Source organism: Podarcis pityusensis, assembly GCF_964106645.2.
Source record: "Podarcis pityusensis genome assembly, chromosome: 17".
NCBI lineage: Eukaryota > Metazoa > Chordata > Lepidosauria > Squamata > Lacertidae > Podarcis > Podarcis pityusensis.
The window spans coordinates 8,998,714-9,023,565 of NC_138042.1; the positions used below are offsets into that span (position 1 = coordinate 8,998,714).

At 43.2% G+C, this 24,852-nt stretch overlaps 1 protein-coding gene and 1 long non-coding RNA gene across 7 annotated transcripts in view; one reads left to right on the top strand and one right to left on the bottom strand.

The window, feature by feature from the left end:
• The window catches only part of NFIX (nuclear factor I X), a 253,331-nt gene that overhangs the window by 55,324 nt on the left and 173,155 nt on the right, over nt 1-24,852 (top strand). The gene's annotated exons all lie outside the window — the stretch shown is intronic.
• LOC308467041 lies at nt 21,432-23,675 on the bottom strand. Its single transcript, XR_013981115.1, has 2 exons — nt 23,406-23,675; nt 21,432-22,062 (listed from the first exon to the last, which is right to left on the bottom strand). It is a non-coding gene; the product is annotated as an uncharacterized lncRNA (long non-coding RNA).

The following is a 24,852-nucleotide window of genomic DNA, read 5'->3' on the forward strand; positions in this document are numbered from 1 at the left end:
GTACTATAACCGGGCTTGATCCATTCAGTTAGCTTGGAGTTTTGCTTGCACAGCTTTTGACTTGCATTAGTGTTTTCGGCAGCCGATGTTTGCCCAAGTTCCCGGGGTATTGTACAAAGACCTGAAATTATCGTCGTGCCCTCGCAGTCACATTTTTCCAGAAGTGGCCACCACCACAGAAGTGTTTCATTTATTATGTGGTGGAATGTTGGACTCTTTTGCACTTGCATTGTGGTTCCCATGTTAGATCTGTTCTCCTTTCTAGAAGTTTGTTATCTGAGACTTTAGTTTTGCAGGCAGCTCAAAAGCATACGCAACGTAAAATCAGGCTGCTAATGTTGAATCGACACACAGCACGCAGAATGCCATTTTATTTGAAGGGTGTCTGTGATGCAGCGGAAGATGTGTATGTGTAGGGGCGAGGGTTACAAATTTTGTATAATTTTGTATAACTTCCTAACATTATTTGCAATTCAGAATAACTGGGCAGGTTTTCACAAAGGGCCTAATAATAATAATAATAATAATAACAATAATAATAATATTTTTTATTTATATCCTGCCCTCCCCAGCCAAAGCTGGGCTCAGAGCGGCTAACAACAGATTTTCTTTTCGAAAATCTGAATCAGGAGTAGTTGCAGAGTTGATTTGGATCATGGTTATAATCTATATTGCGGTATTGTGTTGCTGCCATTATATCTTTTATGTACAGGTAAGCCTCTATATATTACAGGTAGCCTCTAGGGGTAGGGCATTAGTATATAACATGGAATACCCTAACGCATAATAGATGGTGAGTATCATAATGGCAGAGTATGTGTAGCGCAACAGAACATTTCTTGTCTGCCCTCAAACATTTTGCCAATCTAGATGACTGCAGAAGCCGATCTGAGAGATGCAGCCTATAACCTCGTGCAACATTGTCCAGAGTGCAGGTGTGAATCTGCCCGAGTGTGCACAGATGCCCCAATATGCTCTGCAAAATTACAAGGGATTTGGAGACACACTCTTCGGTGTGACTGGCACCAATATTCTGCTTTTGTGCTTAAATGTAGAAACTCCTCTCATTCAGATGTACACATTAGCAGCACTTTCAAGCTATCTATCCTCACATTTAGAATGGCTCAGAAACTACGTTAAGAAACTGGCGGTTAATAGGCAAATGTAGGCCTCTGCATGCAAATATTGAAGAAATTGGGACTATAATATATTTATTATGTAGTCTTAAGACAATATCTTAATGAGAGCAGTTGTTTATGTGCAGATACCAAGACATTAAGAACAAGATGTGTGTGATATCAGTTGTGTACAGTCAGTGCAATAATTGGCTGCAGGGATGATTGAGGCCCTTCTATGGAAATGGTTTGAAATATGGAATAGAGCTGCTGAACTGTATACGTCAGTCCCTATTACATTCCTATATTTGGTGGATTTTTAAAGTTAGGGTGAGTAGCTTATTTTCTTTTATTTGTTTAGGCTGCATTCTTATATCTGCAGTTGGGAGCAAGTCTTGTTGGGAGTTACTTCTGAGTAGACTTTAGGACTGCACATTTTTTACCTGCCCTGTCCCAAAGATTAGGGCTGTATAAATGTACAATTAAACATACATATAATTACATAGAAAACTGATGCAAACCAAACAGTTAATGACAGTATTTGCTAGAGTTTCACTACCCCTGTCCCTGACGCTCGGACACTAAAAGTTGGCTGGAATACTATGAAGTATTAGCATTTCTTTCTTTCTGTCTGTCTGTCTGTCTGTCTGTCTTTTCTGTCTTTTCTGTCTTTCTGCCTGCCTTAAAACTAACAGACAAATCTTTGGAAAATGACATTGTGTGCCAAGAGGGGACTTGAACGGTGAAAACAAATGAACTAATGCTGTCCAGCCTATCACTTCCCGTGGCTCTGTTTCAAGAGATTGTTTGCAATACAAAAATATAAGATTGTCTGGCAGTGCAGAAGACTATTCTTTCTATCTGTTTATCAGTGTGATATTGGAGTGCCTCGCACCCGAGTCCTGTAGCAAATTTGGATGTGTTCTCATGACGTCTATAGCTTGTTGCTTTTCCACTGTAGCTTCAGGACTGATTTTGCGGGTGCTTTTATTCGCTTTGCATTGCATTCTTCTGTGAACCTCGCCGGAAGAATCTCCACATGTGGAAGCAACATGTGATCAAAAGTGCTTTATAAAGCTTTGCCTCTGTGTAACGTCCTGGAGCACCCTGATCAAATCGATCAGATGTTCCACAAAGCCTGGGAGATGTGACTGATCTCTTCTATTCAGCTCTTTCAGTTTTAAGGAAAATATTTATCGGCTGAATTTGACATGTCCCTTCACCTCCCAAAGGGAATCCGGCCATAGATTCTTTTCTGGGGTGGGTGGGAATGTGGCTGGAATATTTCCATTAAAATGTGAAATATCAATAACAGATTTCATGTGTTTGTGTTGTGGGCTGTGAGGACTGGATGGAGAATTCTTTATGGTGAGTTATGGTGAGGAAAATGGAAAGTATCAAGATATATGCAAACACAAAGCAAAACTGAACAATGCACCAGGCAATAAAGGAGTCTGGAATTAGTGAGGCTATAAATAAACATTTATGCAGTGTTGAAACGAGCATTCAGGTGAGTTTACAAACAATTCATTAAGATATTTATAAACTTTCACAGTTTAGGACTATCAATAGAAACTTAATTGCAAACTGTAAACAACTTTTCTTTTCATGTGAATGATGAACGGAGGCTCCATAAATGGGGTGTTTTGTGTCTTTATTTTATTTTTTTTGCTTGGGCTCTTTTTGGTGTGTACGATGCATACCAAAAACTTAGGACGACTAATTCTACTGAATGGATTCTTTCCCCTCTTCTACTAGTACTAGCTTTTGAAAGCTCCTGAGATTTTGTTTTTGAAGGTTGCTTTCAGTATTAGGATGCAGTTTCTAAATGCTGCAGGAAGAAAGGTGAGCCACTCAGCATGGCCCCTGCATTTGATTGCATAGATTATGTAGAAAGAGCCTATAAATCAATGTGCAGTTGATAACTGCAAGAACAACGCACTCAATTGTGCGATTAGTTGAGAGCATATGGCACGTACTGTATATATATATATATTCGCGGATGAACTTTGTGTATGGTGCAATCCTGACCGTGTTCCGAAGGTGGGAGAAAGGCCTGTGTGGGAACTTCAAGGACATTGCTTTCACTGACTGTGTGGCTGCAACCACAGCAGAATGGCGTTTGCATGCATTTGTTTATGTTTGGTGTAATGCTCACTGTATATTTATCATGGGTTCCTGCCATTTAGAATAATCTGAATAGGAACCGTCATAACCCACCGCCCACAAGATTTGGAAATGGCCCATTGTTTTTAATAGGGCAACTCTGGAGTAGACTGCAAATGTACGCAAGAAACATTGCACATATACCCACATGCATATACACTTGAGAATGTGCCCATAAAATATAAACATATGCTGGCATACCTGCCTTTGTCTTACTACAGCGCCTCGCTCCCTTCGCAACACACATGCATTTCAATGTGTAGCTAGATATGTGCTTGCATGGCTTATATACATAGCAAACATTAATGAAGCAAATTGTTATCTACATAGACACAAACCTATGTATGTTCTTTCTAGCCTATGGATCGCACACGATTATATAAATCGAAAAATCCCACTCCATTTAACAATATTCCCCCTTGAATATGTGACTGTTTGCATATATATGTTCCTCTTTACATGGAGGTTGTTGCCTTCCTTTATTTTATTTTTTTTAAACCAAGGCTGGTTGCAGGCCTGGCACATGCAGCGCTTCACACACATTTCAACGTATGGATCCTGATTTTTGGGGCAGCTTCCACAGACTTCTGTTGGATCTGGCAGACAGAATGCCAGCCCATATGCCTAAAATCTATGCATGGAGACTTGTTTATTCGAGCTCTGATTCTCCAAATAACTCATTTATCCAGAATGAGGTCATGTTCCCAAGCGTACAGCAAATATGGCAAGAAGCACTCAGCTTATCCCAGCCCCTGCTAATCTTCATTAAATCCACGTCCCCTAATTTTGTTTAGCTAACCGTTGCCTAGCCTCGCAGTGACTGTCTGTGGGGCGCAGAGGTGCTCCTCGACTCGGCTATTCTTTCAAACTTCTCTCGTGCACTCTCCCTCCCTTGCCCAAACTTGATTTATAAAATACAGAGTTCAGCGATATCCAGCCCTAGGCAGACGGCCTTTTCTCGATTGCCTCTGGGTTTCAGGGGCTCAAGGTGGTGGTGGGAGATGGATGGGGAGTTTTTCTGTTTCCATCCCTCCGTCTAGATTGTGCAGATGTTTGCCAAGTGATGATGTTCCTCTATACGTTGGGGAAGGAGGCAGCCATCCTCAAGTCTGCGGCCTTCATGCATTATGCACTGCTTTTCCATATGCCAAGTAAGTAAGGTCCTTGTCATCAGTGGGACGGAGAGCAGCCCACCCCTTTCAGGGCCTGCATCTAAATGCCACTACAAGGTATAAATCAGGCCCATGAAAGGGCTTGGAAATTCTTAATCACAGCTTCTGACTGTTGCCCCTTATTAGGGACCTTTTGAGAAAGCAAAGTGCTGTCTCTTCGATCCCCCCAGCAAGTGAGTTAGGGGCACAGAATTAACTGTATGGCATAACTTCATTCAACGCTGCCGTCTGGGTAAATGGAGGAACGGCTTGTATTGGATTACCATTTGATTTCAGCTCGCTAGGTGTTTTGGATAACCGAGGCCTGGGGATAATAGGGGGGCCTGCTTGGTCGCCCCACCCCAACCACAGAATCCTTTGTGGTATTAATATGGCGGTTATGACTCTTGTAGTGGTTGCAGTGGATTCTTAAAGTGTGTGTGTGTGTGTGTGTGTGGAGAGCGAGAGCGAGAGAGAGTCATGCATCTTTGCTGGGAGAGTTAGGCAATGCCAGGAGAAAGATAATGGGGAAAGACAGTGAAGGAGCCAAATGGCATTCATAATAAAACCACAATCCAGTTTTGGAGGACAGGGAGAATTATACTTTTAAAACTAGCAGCACCCATCAGCTTGAAAAGCCATACCCATGATTTCTGAAAGGTGGCATCTTTAGCCAAAGCCTGCTTACTTTGACTCATATTCGTCTGAAAAATCTGCTGCCTGCCCCCCTTTTCTGTGTAATTCGTATAAAGAAGAGGTGCTGTGATGCCCCTTTCATGTGTTGGCAGCTCTTGGAAAAGTTCAGGTGGATTTTTCATGACTCTAGGAAGCTGCTGACAGGAGCCCAGAAAGCTGCCCTGTACAGGATCAGACCATTGCTCCATCTAGCTCAGTACGTTCTCTGCAGACTGCTAGCATTTCAGATGGGGTTTCCCCCTCCCAGACCTATTGGGAGGTTGGAGTTGGAACCTTCTATATTCAAAAGCATATCATGTTCTCCCACAGAGGTGTTGCCCTTCCCCATACGATATTGGCTCTTCAAACAGGGATATTTCCCAGACCGGCTTGGCCTATGAGAATGCTCTCAAAGGGGCACTTTAGCATCCATTTGCTCTGCAGACATGAATTTCCTTCTCTACTGGCTGCAGGCCGTACAAAGTGGTGAACATGACTATGCCTCAGATGAGCAGGATCTGTGCAGTTCAGCCACACTGGCGGAACAAGACCTTTTTGCAAAAATCACAGAGGCCTGCTGGAGTTCGGTCACGTTTAAGTTTTTCGCTTTCTTCTGCAATAAATCTAAGAACTCATTTGCTGCAAAGTGGGCATCTTCCTGTCAAAGACCTATTTATTCACATATGTATTTATAAAAACAGCTGTGGAGGGTTTGGGGGTTTTTTTTAACCTGAAAAGAAACAAGTCAAGGGCAGTTAAATAATTGAAAAGGACTGAAATTTCAGAGAGAATACCAAAAGAGAAAATGAGTGAGGGGGGAGGGCTGATGGGGGTGGGAAGAGCAAGCATTGTTTCATAATTGATTTTTTTGGGGGGGGGGGCAAAAAGCACTTTCTTGGGGGGAAAAAACTCTGGCCCAATAACGTTCCTCCTGGAGAAGGGGGAATTTTGTCTGGCTTGTTAGCCCCCCTCCCTCCCCACACTGTTGCTTGACAAGTGTTTAAAAATGCATGGTGCACTAAATGAAATAAATTCTGAAAGTGTAAAGCAGCGGATTGCTATAAATTTATAATCTGCACCTACTGGAATTTGTATCCAGTGAGGCTGATTTACTGCACAGATTAGAGCAACTTTACTCGACGTGTATGTATCTATCTGTGGCAGGCGATGGCAGCTTGAGATGGCTCCGTAGCCCTGCCTGTCTCTTTGGAGGGGAGTGGCAGATGAACCCCAACAGGAGAGAATGGATTTGAGAACAAAAGAAGCAAACAGAGGCTGCATCTAGCAAGGGCGAATAATTTTCTGCCGGCCGTTGCATCGTCCGGTTTTAGCAAATCCATTTGTATCACACAAACTGAAGCGCCTCAAGTTCTTCAGGGTGCTCAGGTTCAACTTAGCGTGTGGCAAAACAAAGCAAGCCATTTACTTAGGTATCAGGCCCCCAATGGCATCCTGCGACATCATGCATTTGTTAAGTGCGATTGTACTATAGGACATACGTACTTCGCGGCACAAAGTAACAAGAAAGTTTCCTTCTAGCAAGAGACTATGTATGTGTCTGCCCTTGGATAACATCAGATAAAGCACTTTTTAGGTCTGATGTGGGCATTGTCAACCAGAAACAGTTATTACACCCGCTCCTTTAAATGGGAGAGACAATTTAGATTTTATTTTTTTAAAGTGGATTCTATGCATTAAATTATGTCCCAAGCATCATTTCTGTAATCGTAGTTCTTAATAGTGTGAACCGTTGCCTCTCTTTTTTGCAGACGTGTCACAAGCACAGGTGTGCAATATTATAGTGTGATATTATATATGTCTAATACATTTATGAAACAGAACCACATGCCTTTTCACCTCCCGACTCCCATTTATTTTTTTTAAAAAGCCATATCATCATCATCATCATCATAATTAAAACTATTTCTATGCCTGGAACGGCTTGCTTGGCAAGCAGAAATCCAACAAGTACAGCGCATGGTGGAGCCCCTGTTATCTGACTTTCTGAGGAAAGCCTCACCTGTTGGATTTCAGCCTTCTTAAAAGAGCAGGAGCATTGCCACGAAAGGAGAGGAGAGGGTTATTTTCATGTTTGAAATATAAACTTAATATCTGGATGGGGGGCATTGTTTTACTTTGTTAGTATGTTATGCATTTTCATGTTTTTATATTGTAAATCGCTTTATGATTTAGAAATTTAATTAACAACAACAACTTAATATACAGGAATATCTTAAGGAATAAAATATTCATGGAAGAGTGGAGTTTTAAATATTTTTTGCATAGAGGCAATTTTGCCAAAGGGTGCTAAAATGTTGCTGGATGTAAAAGGGGAAGGATATTTTGAAAGAGAGCTGAGATGGGGTAGCATTTCGTGTCTGTTTGTGCTAACATTTCCCCCTCACTAGTCCTGACTTGTGTGATATTCTGGCTTTTCATATTGAAATATCCTACTATATTGCACCAAGTTTGGACCACGGCGTCTTCTGGTTCCACCTTTATTCTACATAGTCACAAGGTGTACGGTCCAGCCGGAAACTCTTCTGAACAAGCCCCAAATAAATGAATGGGAAGCATGGAAGGGCATTGTAGTGATCTGAGCATCTGTCAGGCTTTCTTGTGGCTGTTGTCTGTCCCTTGTAGGAGAAGTAACACATTTATCCAAATGCTGGCGGGAGACTAGAGTCATGTATAAGCCATGTATATATGTCTAAGTGTGTGTGGAGCTGGTAGATTTGGCCACTCGGAGAAAGTGAATCCACTGTTGCTTTTAGGGAGTTTATGTTATCTGACCACTTTCACCCACTCCTGTGGTGTTTCCCTGGCAAGGCAAGGACAAGCCGTGCATCTGTGTGGGAGGGGAAGCATTGTGTGGAACTAATTTACAGCAGTAGCTAAGACTGTGGGGTGATAATTAAGACAGTGTGGCACATGGGTTTGCTTGAGGGAATGCCCCCCTCTTCCCTCATTTAGATGGGCAAGGAAAGGGGATAAGCTAGATTTGCTCGTTAAGAGCCTTTCCATTCCAAAGACTCTGCCTGGAAGAAATTGCTCCTGCACTTCATCCGCCACTATGAAGCGGGCCACGGTTATTCCCATTTTACAGCTTGGGAAGTAAAGCTGAAATAAAAGGCCCCGCTCAAGACCATCCAACCGGTTGGTTTTGAATCCAGATTTCCAAAACTCAACTCTACTTAAGTTGTAGCATGTTTTTGAATCAAGAGCCACTATTCCCAATTCAGCAGTCACTGCTGAATGGGTTTGTGAAGAGCAGGTAACTGTATCACTGCTACCCCAAATCTGATGCCCTCCAAATGTTTTGGACTACAATTCCCATCATTCCTGACCACTGGCTATGCTGGCTGGGACTGAGGGAGGACACTAGACAGAGGTGGCTGCTGTATCACAATCTCCAGCTCTTGGGTTGGGACTGAAGCCTCTTGCCTTCAGATCCAAAAGTCACCGAATGCAAAGAAGGATTAGTTATGGGTGCCTAATGTGAGGTACTTGGTGTGGAATTGCTTCATTTACTTGCTTCCTTGTTTTTATCAGGCATCCACACAGCACTGTCCTTCAGTCCTTGTCATCCTATATTTTTGTGGTGGTTCTTATTGTTTCATCGTTTTGGTTTCAATTGTGTTTTTATCTTGCATTTTATTCTATGAACTGCCCCGAGATCTTGTGATGAAAGCAGTATATAAATTTAATAAATAAATAAATTTCTCCTGCCTTTTCCTAGACTTCAGAAAGTCTGATTCTATTGCCCCCCCCCCAAAAAAAAACCCACAGAGGAGCGGTGCAATTTCAACAGGTATAGATGTATTTGGTACTACTCTCCCATCTTTTGAGAAGGGCAGGGTTTTGACACGGGCAGTGATATATCAACAATGCGAACCCATCACAGCTCAGCACGCATTCATTATAGCATTTGTGGTGGGCGCCATGTTTTGTTTTTTTAATTGATCTTTTAATTGTTGCTAAAACACTTTCCTGACTCTCTCTCTCTCTATATATATTACTGAAAGAGAGATATAGTGCTGTAACAACATAATGTTAAGAAAATTATTATAGTATAGTGTTATAGCGCCATAATAAATTAACACTATAGCAGTATGGTGTTACAGCACTGTACCTCTCTTTTAGACGGAAAAATTAAGGGAATATGTTTTAGCGATAATTATGTTTGATTTTAAAAAATAAATGGGGAACAATGCTTATACTTAACGAGTGATGAGCACACATTCATGGTCCCACCCACAGCTGCTGTGTCTCACTTAATGGTGTGGATAGAATGTAGCAGGAATGCACACATAGTAAAAGCACACTGCAACCTATAGTGTGGAAAGTGAATTGCAGTTCTGCTTGTAAGCTTATAGCAGAAGAGCAAAGACTGGGGAAGCATTGGGATTCACCCGCCCATTTTATCCTGTTCTTCACCTGAAAAGTCTCATAGAGCAATAAAAACAAAAGCAGTACCTGCCCTCATGTTTGAGATCTAAAAGACACAACACAAAAAGGGGGGGGGGGAGAAGTATGGGGAGGGAGGAGGTAAAAAGCAGACTTCGGCACCAGGACTTAAAATGAATGATTTTAAATAAATAATATATTAAAATTGTAAATATTTAATTTATTAATTTATTTAATTAATTAGTTTATATACCACCCTTCATCCAAGGAGCACAGAGCAGTTTGGTGCAACCCAACTACAGTGGTACCTCGGGTTACATACGCTTCAGGTTACATACGCTTCAGGTTACAGACTCCACTAACCCAGAAATATTACCTCGGGTTAAGAACTTTGCTTCAGGATGAGAACAGAAATCACGCGGCGGGGGCGCGGCAGCAGGGGGAGGCCCCATTAGCTAAAGTGGTGCTTCAGGTTAAGAACAGTTTCAGGTTAAGAACGGACATCCGGAATGAATTAAGAACGTAACCAGAGGTACCACTTTACCTCTTCGTTTTTCATCCTGACTTCTGCCCCCTCTAAGAAGAAAAAGTCACTAAATTCTGTCCTCTTTGAGATGAGTGGTCACTTCCTACATTCTCTCCATCTATTATTCCTGTTGACCTCTCCGTTCCAAATAGAGTAGCGCTTCCATGGCCATACTCCTGTGATAATCCTGGTGCGGGGGGGGGGGTTGTATGGGGGGAATTTTCGCACAAATGTGTTTGCAATGGGAAAGGAGAGCCAATTTGGGCTGGTTGGGCAGTATGGATCATTCCCCAATTTCGCCTAGTCCAGTGGCACCAGGCCTAGAAGCATACATTGGATCTTGGGCCAGATGGCTACAGACCCAGCTTTGTTTTGCTGGCACTAAGATGATCCAAAACACCCTGGGGAAAGGGGAGAGCCCGTCCTTCGCAACCCCTTGGCACCACGTGCCACCACAGATCACGGTCAGTCAGTCAGATTAGTTCATACTGCGTCATGGCTTTGGGTAAAGAGGGTGTAGCCCGTTGTTGGAACGAGCGTTTGTGTGTTGTGCATAGTGAAATTGGGGTGGGAACAACAGGACACTTCAATAGGGAGAGGAAGGTTTCTGAAAACAGAATACTACCTGCGACCATTGGATCTGACGACTGAACGGCAAGCCTTTAGGGGCAGGCCATTATTAATGCCGCCGGAAAAGGCTGCACAGAGAGATGCTCACCTGTATGTTTAGACACGCATTTGGAAATAATGGCTGCAATTTAGCTAGAAACACAGTGCATTTTTCACCATAGTGGGGCAGACTGTGACCGGGTGGCCCTTTGTGACCTCTCAGTCCGCTGTCCAGCTGCTGACCGTGGAAGGGCATCCTCTGCTGCTCTCCCTTCTGGCCAGACTTGGGCTGGACAGCCCTTCAAACGGAGGGCTGCTTCAAAAATGGGGCACTTTCCTCTGTCCTCCCACATAATTTCCCTGACCCTCAAACCACACACCCTTAACCTAAGGTTTGGGGGGGTTTTGGGGGGGAGAGCATATCCTGCTGTTTAAGAACCAGGACTTTGGTAGCTTCCCATTCTTCAATGATCAACAGGGAAAGCTTTGTTTTGGGTGCCTTGTTCTCTGGAAGGTTGAATGACGACAGCCTGAAGAGCTGCTTTCTCAGCGGTTACACTGACTCTCCAAAAAACTCAATGAAATCTACCAATTGATATCTACATGGTTTTTTGGCTGCTACTGTTATTTTAATAGTATTCTTAGGTGTTACTGGGTTGTGTTTTTTTTTTAATAACTCTGACCATTGTGATTTCTAAATTGCTCATCACCAACTTGGGTGTACTGTTAACAGCACAACAGTGGCACAGAAAAGTGTAAACATAAACAAATGAATTGTTAGAGGATCATCGGTTCTTGTGGATCAGACAAAAGGGTCTGAATTCCTGCATTTTAATTTCCGTTCCATCTGAATGTGGCCAGTGAGCAACTCCATCAATTGACTTGCGCCACTGCCACTCGGCAGAACAGGTTAGACTGCAATCCTATGCCTCTTAACACGGAGTAAGCCCCCTTGTGCTATTTATTTATTCATTTAAACTGATCAGCTGTTTTTCTAGAGAAAAAAACGAGCACCTAATACATTTAAATAGTCAAAGCTAAAGCACTTTTTTTAAAGCTTAGAATCAGTCAAATATTGGAGATGCACATTTGTGTATTTCTCCCCCCTCAAAAAAAAATGTTCCTAAGTAGAAATAATATTTTAAAGTTGGTCAAAGAGTTGTTGTTGTTTTGTTGTAATTTTAGGAATTTTTATCCTGAATTTAATGAAGCAAAAATCGAGCACTGCCAATTTTTAATTGTTTTTTAAAAATAATATCTTTAGTTTCTCTGGAAAAGATCATCAACAACAAAAAAATTCCAACTTCCAGCCATATTTCTATTCATTTTTTTTAATTAAAAAAACAACTTTCCAAATATTCTTTTCTTTTTGTGCTACCCTTTCCCTGTATACTTTCCATTAAAAAACACTGGTTTGGGTTAAATGTATGTCTTAATGGAAAAACTATTATGCTATGTTATATCTAGTCCATTGGACACCCCATCATGTATATCATGAGCGTACATGACAGGATTTTGGAGACTCATCCTGCTTGTTAATGTGCTGTCCTGAGGTGCTGCCTTCCGCAGCAATGGGCTGAGATCACATAGAGCGTCAGAGGAAGCGGGTTGGATTTCTTGACCCTGCTCTGCCCTGCAGATCTCCTGCTGTGATGTTCAGGAGGTATCAATTCACTTGCGTCTGGGATTGGGGCCTTTCTGGGGGCAGAGCCATAGCCATAAGTCAGCTTATTTATAGGTCTCATTTTCCACAAATACACTGGTGTCAACGCGATGACAGTTTGAATACAGTACAACGGTACAATAGCCAGCGCATGTTAACATAGACTATGCCTATGTTCTGTCTTCTCATTTGGAAAGCAAAACACAACAGCCCCTCCCCATTGTTTTTACTTGGAGCTAAATGCTGGTGTCTTGTAGGGTTCCCCACCTCCTCTTTCCGCAATGCCGAGCATCCCACATTGACTGAACGGGACATATTTTTTAAATGGATCTCAACGCCCACCAAGACACACAAGGTTAAATCTGAGCAAGTTGCTCCTGGGCAGCAGTCGTATTCTTTTGCTGGGGCACTTACGAAGGGGGAAAAAGACACACACATACGCACCATAATGAAGGCAGATAAGCCCCAAGCAGGAAAGTTGCAATTCTGAGACAAGAGCTATGACTAAGGGTATTGCAACCCCTCAGGATTGCAGTCAATAGCAGCAAACTGCACCTACCCCTATTGACCTGATTTAAGCTACAGGCAGAAAGCTTAAAAGCAGGACTGTGAAGTGTAGTAAGGAAGCACAGCAGTGAGACCATGCAAAATGGGGGCCGAATACAGTGCGATGTGCCAGGTAGCTGGCCTTCGCAATTTGCCCCGTGTAGCAGTGGCTCAAGGAGGAAGAAGATGGGCAGAGAGGCTCATGGCAGGCCTCTGCCGACACCTTGCTTCTCTCTGTGGTTTTCCTCTTGTTCCGAGTCTCCTGTCCCCCCTCCCCTCTCTCTCACACACAGTGTGCTCTCTAGAAGTGGCAGTTGCACCCGCACAGAGAAAGCTGCCGCCTTTTCTCCTCTTTCTTTCTCTCTCCTCTGTTCTGCTGCCGACCACTTTTTGGCTCCCGATGAATATCTCCCTCTCCACTCCCACCCTTGTATTTTGGCTCCAGCTTTGGCTGTGTTCGCTCAGAGCCAATCTCCTGACCTCCAGGGGCAACCACTTTGCAGCAAACTTTGTCATTCTCCCTTTTTTTTTTTTTTTTTTTTTGGGTGGTGGGCGGGGGAGGGAGGTGAAATTAAGCGCCTATTCTTTGTGGAAATGAGGAGATATTGGGGAGGGTGCTGGCAAAAGTCTGGGTTTGGAGAGGGGCTGCTTTGAGTTTCCAATCTGCAGTCAAAACTGTTCTAGCTGGCTCAACAAGAGAGGGTGGCGGGGAAGATGGGGAGGAGTGAGGGAGCCATAAATGTGTGTGTGTGTGTGTGTGTGTGTGTGTGTGTGTGTGTGCAAGATGAGATGGGCATCATCTCAGTAGGTGTAGGAGGCTACGGTGGGGGGCTTCAGCATCTGGGAGTGGCAGAACATCCTTCTTTCGTTTGCAGTCAGGGTTCTGGCTTCTTGCCGGACGGCTACAGCTGTGGATTCGGTGATGTGGCGCTGGCTAACGCTGCAGTGTGAGGCAGCAATGCGGTCTGCAGGAGCCAATCAGGAAGCAGGGTTTAGCCGGGAACCTCGCCCGTATGGAGATGGTTGTGGATGGAGGCCTCCTTGTTCTAGCCATGCATTTGCTCTGTAAGGGGTAGCAGGGAGACAGGCTGCTCCAACTCCTATACGAGAACGATGCAAACGCAGCCGGCTTCTAGTTTTGTGGGGACCAAGCTGCGTTTGCAAGTTGGATGCAGCCCATGTCCGCCCCACATTCATCGCGGTAGGCCCATTTCTGTTGTGTTTACACACTGCTTTGTTCGTTATTACTCTGCCTGCCAGGCCCCTCTGCCCTTTCGCTAACCTCTGAATAGGCACAGGGGAGGAAGGAATTGCTTCTCCAAGCTCCCTCAGCTCCAAGTCCACCCAACCCCAAACAGATTCGGGGCACAGGACTCCCCATTTCTCCATGGCTGGCGTGTGCACACTCCTTGCTCTCCCCCTACCGCAATACCTCAAGCTGGGCATGGCTGAGGATGGAGATGTGGAGATGGTAGCAGCTGAATAGATGGGAGAAATGCTTTGTGTTGAGAAGAAAGAGGACTGTGTAGGACACCAAGGAGGGCCTGGGGTTGTTTTCTTAAGCCAAATGTATTAGGAGCCATTTAGTAGAGTATTTCTGTTTGGCCTCGACACTATTGCTATGCATTTCTGGCAGCAGGAAAGAAGCAGAAGATGGAGCGGAACGGTGCTGGGTTTTGATATAAAATGTCACTCATGAAAGCTGAGACCTCTATATCCTCTTCCTTCTCTTCCTTCTCTCTCTCTTTCATTCTTCTTTCCTCCATTGCCCTATGGACAGCTTTTCATTATCTTTTCCCCATTCGTATTGGATTGCAATGATACATTGCTACTCTCCCTCCTATTTTGAAGCCGGGTGCTTATTCTAAATAATTTTTAAAATGATAAATAATAAAACCCAGAGATTCTTCAAGGAAAATGTGGCATTTAACAAGTCTCTCTACATTAAGATATTGCTCTCTCACTGAGGACAGTCTGCTACATGTTTAGCTTTGGTTTCAGTTTTGTTCACAGCAAAAATATTTGCAACTGGCTTGGTCTTTTACGGACAGCGTTGCTGTTGACTGAGCTGAAAATTTTCATGCTGGAAGGGTTTTTTTTTTGCAAAGAAATTCAGTTACACCAAAACCAGTGCTTCCACAGGAAATAATTTATTCCGAGGAACACATTTCAATTTTCTGGCAAGTTGTGTCCAAATAAAACCTTCTGTTTTGAATCCACATTTCACAGCAAATGACCTTGTGTTTTGGTTTGGTTTTGATTATCAAATGCCATTTGGTTTAAAACAAACAGCAATTCTCTTGAAATGCTGATTTGAACTGAGGATGATTTCAACAGAAAGACAGAAAAAAGAAAAGAGAGAAAGAAAGACCTTTTCTTTTTTGACGTTTCTGAGGTTGAAACTTTTAAGGTCTCGTCTTTATGCAGCTGGCTGCTGGCTTTGCTCATCAGCCGAGCTGTTCGCTGTTCCTGCACTCAGCCTGGCTGGCTGGCTGTTGACCATGGCGGCTAAAGTACGGGTTGTCCCGTTGTCCTTACTGTTTTGTTTCCCAGATGTCCAGGAAATTTTCTTTCGAGTATGCTGGATTCCGTGCTTGAAAACTGTGTGCAATAGAAACCTCTGCTTTCCTCCACCCAGCATCTGTCTTTTGGTCTCTGCTTTGCGTTTCCTCTGAGATTTGCCAAGTACACTGTAAAGGTGAGCTCCATTTTAGGGGGGGAGAAACCTAGGCAGAAAGAAAATGGAGTGCCTTGGCCCATCTCCCACCGTGAGCAACTGCCAGAGCTGGAAACGCAGCCTGACGAACTGAATGCAGGAGCCTCTTACTCGAAAGACGTGGACCTTGGCTATTGCCCTTTCACTAGCCCTTTCCCTGGCTGCCTTTGCAGACTGCCTTGACCTGAATGACGGCTGTGGGGCACTTGGAGTCATGGGTGGAAAAGGCAACCCGCCAGAGCAGTAGTGCTATCTCTGCTGGAGCACTCTTGCAGCTGACCACAAGTCAGAGCCGACCATTCCTTAACAAGCTGCGGGCAGCTTTCCTTTAATCTAATTACTTGTCTGTTACTTCACCCCTTGCCTGCTCCTGAGCTGCCTTTCCTACCCTTTCTCATGCAATTTTATCCATTCATAAAGTCGCAGCCACTGGAAACCTCCTTATAGAGTGGAACACTTACATACTCGAAAATACAGTCTTGGACAAATACTTTCAATTTTGCCAATGCTCCGTCAGTAATGCCGAACCGTCCTTCTTTGCTATGTCTCTTGGTGCGTTTAATGATGCCACTGAATTTAGCTACCCTTGAGCATACTTACCTGAGAGTAAGTCCCATTGAACTCTAAACAGACATCTATACGATTGCACTGTTCTGGGATGTGTGTGAAAGAGGAACGATGAGCCCGTGAGCCTATGCCCATGTGGCGGGAGCAGACACGGCTGACCCATGTTGACTTGTAGCCACATGGCAAGCTAACCATGCATAGCCCTTGCTACATGCAGGATCCGACTCTTGGCCTAGTGCTGCCAGCCAGGTGCCCTGAAAGCTGGATTTTGTGTATGGCAGTGGGTGCACATGAGTCATAACTAGCAGCTCTCCTTGGGCTGGGAATCAATAGAGGCAGCCTTTGTCTGCAGCTACCACATGCTGAATGGCTGTGAGAAATTTCAGAATTCAGCATGAGCATCCTTTGTGGCCCTTAACTATTCAGCCGCTGCTGCCACTGAATCTTATATGAGAGTGAATCAAAAGAGTGCTGGATTTAGACATCTATGCTGGAAATTCTGCTGAGGCATGAATTCACTTGATGACCATGGACAAGTAAATTAATCTCTCACCCGCATTTCCCCGCCCGTAAACTGAGAATAGCGACTGTGGCATGGATAAATAAAACAAGGAGGTGTTAATGGTTCTGAGCCTTTTGGCTCCAAACCAAAATTAATAATAACAAATAGGCCCCACACTTTTTGTTTCCTTTCCTTTTCGAGCTGGAGGTTGAATCTGCCGTCCTCCTTTTAACGAAGGTTGTTCCCAGACGGAGAGTTTATTGTGGCATCAGTACTGCTCATGGTCATAATTCCTCTGCAGTGTCTACACAACGTTGTCATCATCAAAATGCCAGCCTATACTTTGTTTTACCATGGGAAATCCAATACGTTAAAATAACCAATTATAAATTTACAGATATCACTGATGTGGAAGCTCAATAACACATTACTCCTATTATTAACTACTGCTGTTTTGGTGGATGGTTTGTCACCTGTGTGGTGACATTCTGATGTCAGGTCTTTATTACCATAACCATACATCCAATTGCTTCTCACTTGAATACAACATAAATGTTATGTTACTGGTGGCCCAGTACTAAACAATATGCACCCATTTCCACTAATTGCCATAAAGTAAAGGTTCATCTGGTTTGGTAGAGCTATTCTCTCAATGTTGCCGCACCGAGCACACTGAGGTTCTGCATGGGTCCTCTTTTATCTTAATTTCAGTATTTAGTTGCTGCTGCATTTTTCAGGAGGAAGGGGAAATGTGTGATAGTGCTGCTGACAATTTCAAGGGCCTACGGGACATTCCTAATACCGTATTTTTTGCTCTATAAGATGCACCAGACCACAAGATGCACCTAGTTTTTGGAGGATGAAAACAAGAAAAAAAAATATTCTGAATCTCAGAAGCCAGAACAGCAAGAGGGATCGCTGCGCAGTGAAAGCAGCAATCCTTCTTGCTGTTCTGGTTTCTGGGATAGCTGCGCAGCCTGCATTCGCTCCGTAAGATGCACACAAATTCCCCCTTACTTTTTAGGAGGGAAAAAGTGAGTTATAGAGCAAAAAATATGGTATTTTTGGATATTGTTACGCATTCTGCCCCCACCAAATCAAAAATAATTGCATACGACCTCCCAATTTTATTTATTTTTTTAATGGAAAAGGACACCCCCTGCAAAATCACTAGCCTCCATTTTGCCTATTGTTAAACATGATAACTAAGGGCTGATAGCATTTGCTCTTCTGCTCTGACTTCCAGTGATGTGGGCAGGTATAGAAACACATGTGTGCATGTCCAGAACAGGGAAAAAAAAGGAGGGAAGGAGAGCAGTGATTGAGGGACAAAAAACACAGCCCAGATACATTCCATCAAGCTGCAAGGTAGGCTGCAAGCAGTGGAATTGTGAATATCCACTCCTGGAAAAAAATATATGCATGGAAGCTAATGTACTCAATGCTCATTCAGAAAGATAAGATCTGAACTACACCCATTTGTAATACAAAGCCCCCGTATAAAGGTAAAGGGACCCCTGACCATTAGGTCCAGTCGTGGCCGACTCTGGGGTTGCGGCGCTCCTCTCGCTTTATTGGCCGAGGGAGCCAGTGTACAGCTTCCGGGTCATGTGGCCAGCATGACTAAGCCGCTTCTGGCGAACCAGAGCAGCGCACGGAAACGCCGTTTACCTTCCCGCTGGAGCGGTACCTATTTATCTACTTGCACTTTGTGCTTTCGAACTGCTAGGTTGGCAGGAGCTGGGACCGAACAATGGGAGCTCACCCCATCGCGGGGATTCGAACCGCCGACCTTCTGATCGGCAAGTCCTAGGCTCAGCACCTTAATTTATAGCCCTCTTCTAGAGCCAGAAACAGATTGCATTCATTCCACATTTTGCCATATTTGGAATTGACACCCCACCATCACCCACAATTCTTTCAAGGGTCTTTTGCATCTTCTGTTGGCTAGGCACAGGACAAAGTATATTCCTGCTAACATAAGCTTGAGGTTGGTGTCGATAATCTGCTCTGCCTAGACAGCCCTGGTGCCTGTGGGCTTTGGTTTTCACCTAACAACACATTCCTTGTGGGCATTTGAATTCTTAGCGTGGTTCTTAAGGCCTTCCAAGATCTCTGCCTTTTGGGATATGGAGGACTGGGAACCAACCCACGTGCTGTCAAGCAACAGCTCGGACTATACCTAATGGGATTAGTGCCCCAAATCCATGTCCAGTTTACTGGCACAATGAAGAGTTAAGAACTCATTAGAGATTTTCAGATCCCCCAAGCCACAGTCACAGGGACAGCGTGAAAAAGAATGACATAACTCAAGGCAGGAGGGAGAGAGGAACAGCTGCAGAAAGCGCTTCTAAGGCCTTAAAAGCGACGCTGCATTTCAGGAGACAGTGCCTGGGGTGTGTGCGATTGCTGTTACACAATTCTATTCCGTGGACACACCTAATTCCTTCTTCCCACCTTTGTCTTCTAACATGGCCCTCAAGGTCCTAAACCGAACTCAGCGGTTTTCACTATCAACAGCTGCCACGCAGGAGGTTAAATTTTGCAATTTTTTGATGCTTGGTTTCCTCTGGGAACCTTTATCCTGTTGTTGTTGCGGTTTTTTAAACTCACTTTTGTGATGTACCTGAGGATAATGAGTGCATATCTTCATGTGATTCTCATGTGCCAGAGTAACGTTATGGCAGGACTTTGCTGAGACACACATGGCTGGCTGGCTGGTGGGGAGGGATAATGTGAATGAGTTTTATTTAGTATCTCTTTTGCACTTTTAATTGTGCACCATCATATTTACTTTGTTTAAAACTCATCTGTTTCCGCCTCAACTTTCCCTTTAAGGGATTTAGAATGACAGAATCATAGAACTGTACAGTTGGAAGGTACCCTGAAGCTCATCTATGCCCTTTTAATGCAGGAATCACAACTGATAGGGAATGGTTGGGGAGGCAGAGGTAGAATGAAATTTACTCAAGTTTATAGCTGAGGAACCTTAGCATAAGAATCCCTGGTCCAAGCCCAGTTCTGTAAACAGAACTGCTTCAGCAGTGATTTTTGTAGGTTGGAAGTCTAGTCTAACAAAATAAATGTCCCAACTTTTTTTCAAACATTGGAATAGCTCATGGAAATACTGTAACTTTTCATAAGAGAGGCAGCATCTCAGGTATGGTATGGGATGACCCAGTCACCTAGGGATAGCAAAACAGTTCCCTCCAAATTGCAGCGACTAGTGATTTTGGAGATGCTTGTACTTCAGGTAATAGTGCTCTGATTTGCCCATCTGCGTGCATGCTGTTTCTATATTCTTGTTTTTAGTGATGCATTTTATTGATGATTTTATGTTGTTCCCATTTATATTTTTAAAGGTTTGTTTGCATATTGCAAATAAATAAATACTGGGTTTTAAAATATATTGGCTTTGTTTTTAGTATTGCTTGTATGTCACTATGTACATTTTGAGAAACAGAAAACAGTGGGAATGCATTTAGAAATCAGAGGGCTTACTTTTCCAAACTATTAGCCTTAGTTTCCTACATCTGTAAAATGGGCACAACAGAGACCTATAGTTTATGCAGAATTTTCTGTTGTAAGGAGTTGGTGCCAGTTGGAAAAAAAGCCTGAGAGTCTGCTGGATAACACAGCTGAGATCTGTCAAGGCTCTCATCTCTTGCTTATAGCTGTATCAGAAACCTCACTCTCAGAATAAAGAGAATATAAATGCTGAGATACATACTGAATCCACAGATGAGCATCTCAAGTTATTCATAAACAAAAGGACAACACCACCGTAGGCCAGCAACCGCCGTGACTCTCAGGGCTTATTTGTGCCTCCATTTGCCCTGCCGCTTTCCCCTGGGAAAACCCACCGTTTAGCACTGAATTGGAACAAACAGCAATCGGGTTTTCCATGGATTGATGTTTGTTCCGATGCAGCAGTAAAGAGCAGGTTTGCTGGGGGAATGGGGCAGGGCAAAGGCAAAACCGCTTGGACCCATGCCTAGAAACCATGGGACAAGTGGAAAACTGCTTGGACCCGTGTTTTCTAGGCACGGGAGAAGCAGAAATATGGACGAGCAGAAATATGGACGAGCAGAAGTAAGCCCTCAGTTACCGCTATTTCCACCTCTGTTTTCCCCTTTCTCCGCCACCACAAGTCTGGTGGTAGTGTGAAGCAGGGATAAGTGGGGACGAAACACCGGCATGGTGCTGATGTCACCTCCTGGGGCTGTTGGCCAATCCTCACACCAAATAATTTAGCTTTTCTCAGCGAGAAACCCAACAAATCAGCTAAGGCAGAGGAAGAGGTAGGTTACATGAGCCAAGGGGGTTAAACTGCCACAATTTTTTGTGAAATATTCCAACGTTGTTTTTTCATGATTAACCAAAATGTCACAATATAGTGAGCAAGGTTTTTTTGAGTCTACCAGAAAAGTTGCCCAGATACTGAAGTCATAATGTCTGCATTGGTCAAAGGTTCATTTTGTTATTCAGAAGCAGTTTGGCTGTGGAGGCCTCCTGTACTTTTCCAATACATGGGTCTCTCTGCCCCTCTATTTCTTCATTTCTTCTTTCAATCCCTCTTTTAAATACTTTCTCCTTTTCCCTTTATCGTTACTCCCCATGGGCGTAGCCAAGGGGGGGCAGGGAGGGGTAGCTGCCCCCCATAAATAAATAAAAATCAATAAAAACACATAGTTAACCGAGGTTCTGGCCCCCCTAACAAAAGGCCCACCCCTCCTAACAAAAATCCCGGCTACGCCCATGTTATCCCTCCTATGTTCTCCCCCCCCCCTTTTTCTTTACATTAAAAAGAAATTCACATCTTGCAAAAGGAATATTTGTCCGATTTTTAAAGGAGCAAATAAATACAGTACAAGACGATGTGTAACAAAGAAATATATTAAATTCAATGAACCCTAAACCTTTTTGGTGAGGAATTTGAAGTTTGATCTGTTTCAACATTCCACTTTTATTTGTTCAAAAATAATTAAGGCAACACAATTTTTAAAAATAGCTCTTACACAACATTTTCAAGAAAATTATTAATAGGCGTGTCCAGATAATGTGCAGGTATGAGTTTATAAGGATCTCATAAATGGATCCAGTCTTCCAACCCAATTAAAACCAGAAGCAATATACTATTGCAAGAGTAATTAATTGTCAACACTGCAGTGATGTGCAATTGACAAATGAATTAAAAACACACCTATATTGATTAATTATGTGATAAATCTCTACCCCTCCTATGTTCAGTGGCAACGGTACAGAAGGCTTTCACTCTTCCAGCAGTTCACACAGTGAGGGAATTATAGACACAGGCCATGTGCCCTGGCTGACTGCAATGGGCTGGAAAAACTGGTGCCAACTTCACCAAGCTAGCTCCAAAATATCCAGGGAGATAGGGAGTGTACCCCCAAGCCACCTATACATTAATAATAATAAATAAAAATTTATTATTATTATTATTATTATTATAGAGGTCACCCCCCCCCACCACCACCCATGGAACTCCCCCTACCCTCTTCCCCTCCCAATCTAACCAGTTTCCTGAGATGAAAGCTGCACTTAATCCTCCCACCTACTGGTGGCGCTGTGGATTTTTTGGGGGAGAAGGCAGGATGAGAGAGACTGGTTGAAAAAGGTAGAGAGCAGCCATGGCAGGTGAGGTGAAGTTGGAGGGGCCTTCTGTGAGAGGGCATGAGTTACCGCGTGGGCAGCTGAAGGCCCAAGTATTTGCATTGTCTAAGCAGCCCTGGCCCAAGCAAAGGTAAAAGGATTCTGTGCTCCCATGGCTGTTTATTTACCTCAGTTGCTCCTCTTGAAAAACAACAACCCCCCCCTCAAAGTTACAGCTACTGCCAGTGCTTTTTTTTTCTTCCTAAAAAAATGTTTAGGGGTACTCTCACCTTGAAATACTGCCCCTCAAATCAAAAATTAAGATTAGAATGGCAGTGCTTCAATGAGTATATGGAAAAACACTGCTCTCAAAAGAATATATTGGTACGCTTGGATTAAGTATGTAAAGTATAAGCGAGAACAAAAGTTAGAAATGGTTATAAGATGGATTATCCAAAGAATGCAATGGCAATAAATTCGAACTAAAGGAAGTTGAGTCATGGTGGAGGGAAGTCATGCGGGTTTATGTTTGTAGTGTAGGGTGTATATGTATTTTATTTTGGTTGATTTTGTATCAGTTTGTTTATTTGATTTTCATTTTCTGTACCATATATTAAAAAATATATATATTTTTAAAAAAGGAATACAGTGGTACCTCGGGTTACAAACGCTTCAGGTTACAAACACTTCGGGTTACAAACTCCACTAACCCAGAAATAGTACCTTGGGTTAAGAACTTTACCTCAGGGTGAGAACAGAAATTGTGCTCTGGCAGCGGGAGGCCCCATTAGCTAAAGTGGTACCTCAGGTTAAGAACGGTTTCGGGTTAAGAACGGACCTCCGGAACGAATTAAGTTCGTAACCCGAGGTACCACTGTACTGCCCATCAATGAGGCCAAACTTAGATTCACAAAATGTTTAGGGGTATCCGTACCCCTGTGACCCAGAAAAACGCACTGGCTACTGCTAAACATTTAGTCACTTCTGGCGCTGTAGGCAGAAACAAGAACATTGCTGCTTTGTGTGGCTCTATCCCAAGCTGCAAGAAGAGATTTCAAACTTTGAACCAGCACAAAAGGTGGTTTGTGTGTGTGTGTGTGTGTGTGTGTGTGTGTTTGTGTTTGTGTTTGCCCTTTAACCAAATTTTACCTAGGAATGCAGAACCAGCCATTTTGCCTCTGGAGTGCCATTCCAGAGCCGAGTGTTTCTGGAACTCTCCAGAGCGTTTCCGGAGTGTGTCTGGAAACTGGACAAGGACGGCAGCGGTAACCTGGTGTTCAGATCAGTCTGAGGCATCCTTATCTTCTTCTTCCCACTTGCATTTTAGCTGTTGCTGTGTGGCCCCACATTTGGGCCCACCACACTAACCGCAGCAATTCTTATTAGGCCCGATGCCATCCACAGACACCCTTTCAGCTCTCTTAGTCTACAGTAACTGTTGATTTATTACTCATTAATGGCAATTCAGAGTGGTGGTGGTGTGGCACAAGTGGTGGTAGCAGGGACATTGGAATCGCCCATTCATCTTCCTTTCCCAGGTTATTTATGTGCTGAGAATCTGTTGGCTGGATTGGTTCAGGGGGAGGTTCAGATAGCAGTACCTACTTAGAATTTGACAGATGCTCTGCTCTATTTATATCTTAAATTAACAAAAACTCTCCAAATTATCTATCAAAACTCAGCCCACAAAAGCACAGAAATGCAAGCAAATCCAGCAAATGTTATTGGCAGTTCTGAAAATGTTTTTTTTTAAATAAAAAATAAAAATAAAAAATCTAGGGGCTGATTCCATTTTTTAGGAGCCAGCATCAAATTTATAGATGCCAGCTCTGTGCTAGCTAAATAAATATTTTAGATTGCTGCATGCCAGCATCACTTTTTTTTTACATGCCCTGTGAACCAAATGTTGCCCCCTTAGGCCTGGTTATTGGTGCATAAAATGTATGGTTTTTGTATGTTTTTGTGGCTGAGTGCACAGCCATAATTTTACATGGTGTTGTTGCCTTGACAGCCTGCATGGTGTCAGAATAATTCTGACTTCCCATTTAAGCAAATATTTTCTTGATTTCAGCACTCTCTCAGGTAATGTTGAAAATAAGTGGGGCAGTTTCCAAATGATGCTACTTGTGATGAAGTTAGCAGTGCCAGATTAAGGCTGTGTCCACACATGTAAGAATACCTGCACATGCAATGTGCTTCAAAGTTGGATAATACGTTGTTTCATATTGAATTTTTCTCTCTTATTGGATTACCCATGGATTGGGAAATCAACTTTTAGTGGGGGGAAAGTGCAGATTGCCTGTTTGATTAGGAGGACATTGTGTGGATACTGTGAAAAAGAAAAAAGAGAGCCACAAACAGCCTCAAATCCACATTAAACGCAATGGTGGATCAACCGGAAGTAAAGTGAAGCTTGCACAATAAGCATTATAAATCACAGGTGCCTTTGATTCCCAAAGGTTATTATGTGGTATTTCCTCACTTATCTTGCTTTGCCTTCAGTTCAGGGGTGGAGTGAAAACTTTACAGAAACATTAATATATAACAATCATTTTGTTTTAAAAAAAATTAAGCTTCCCTTTTGTGTGTGTGATTT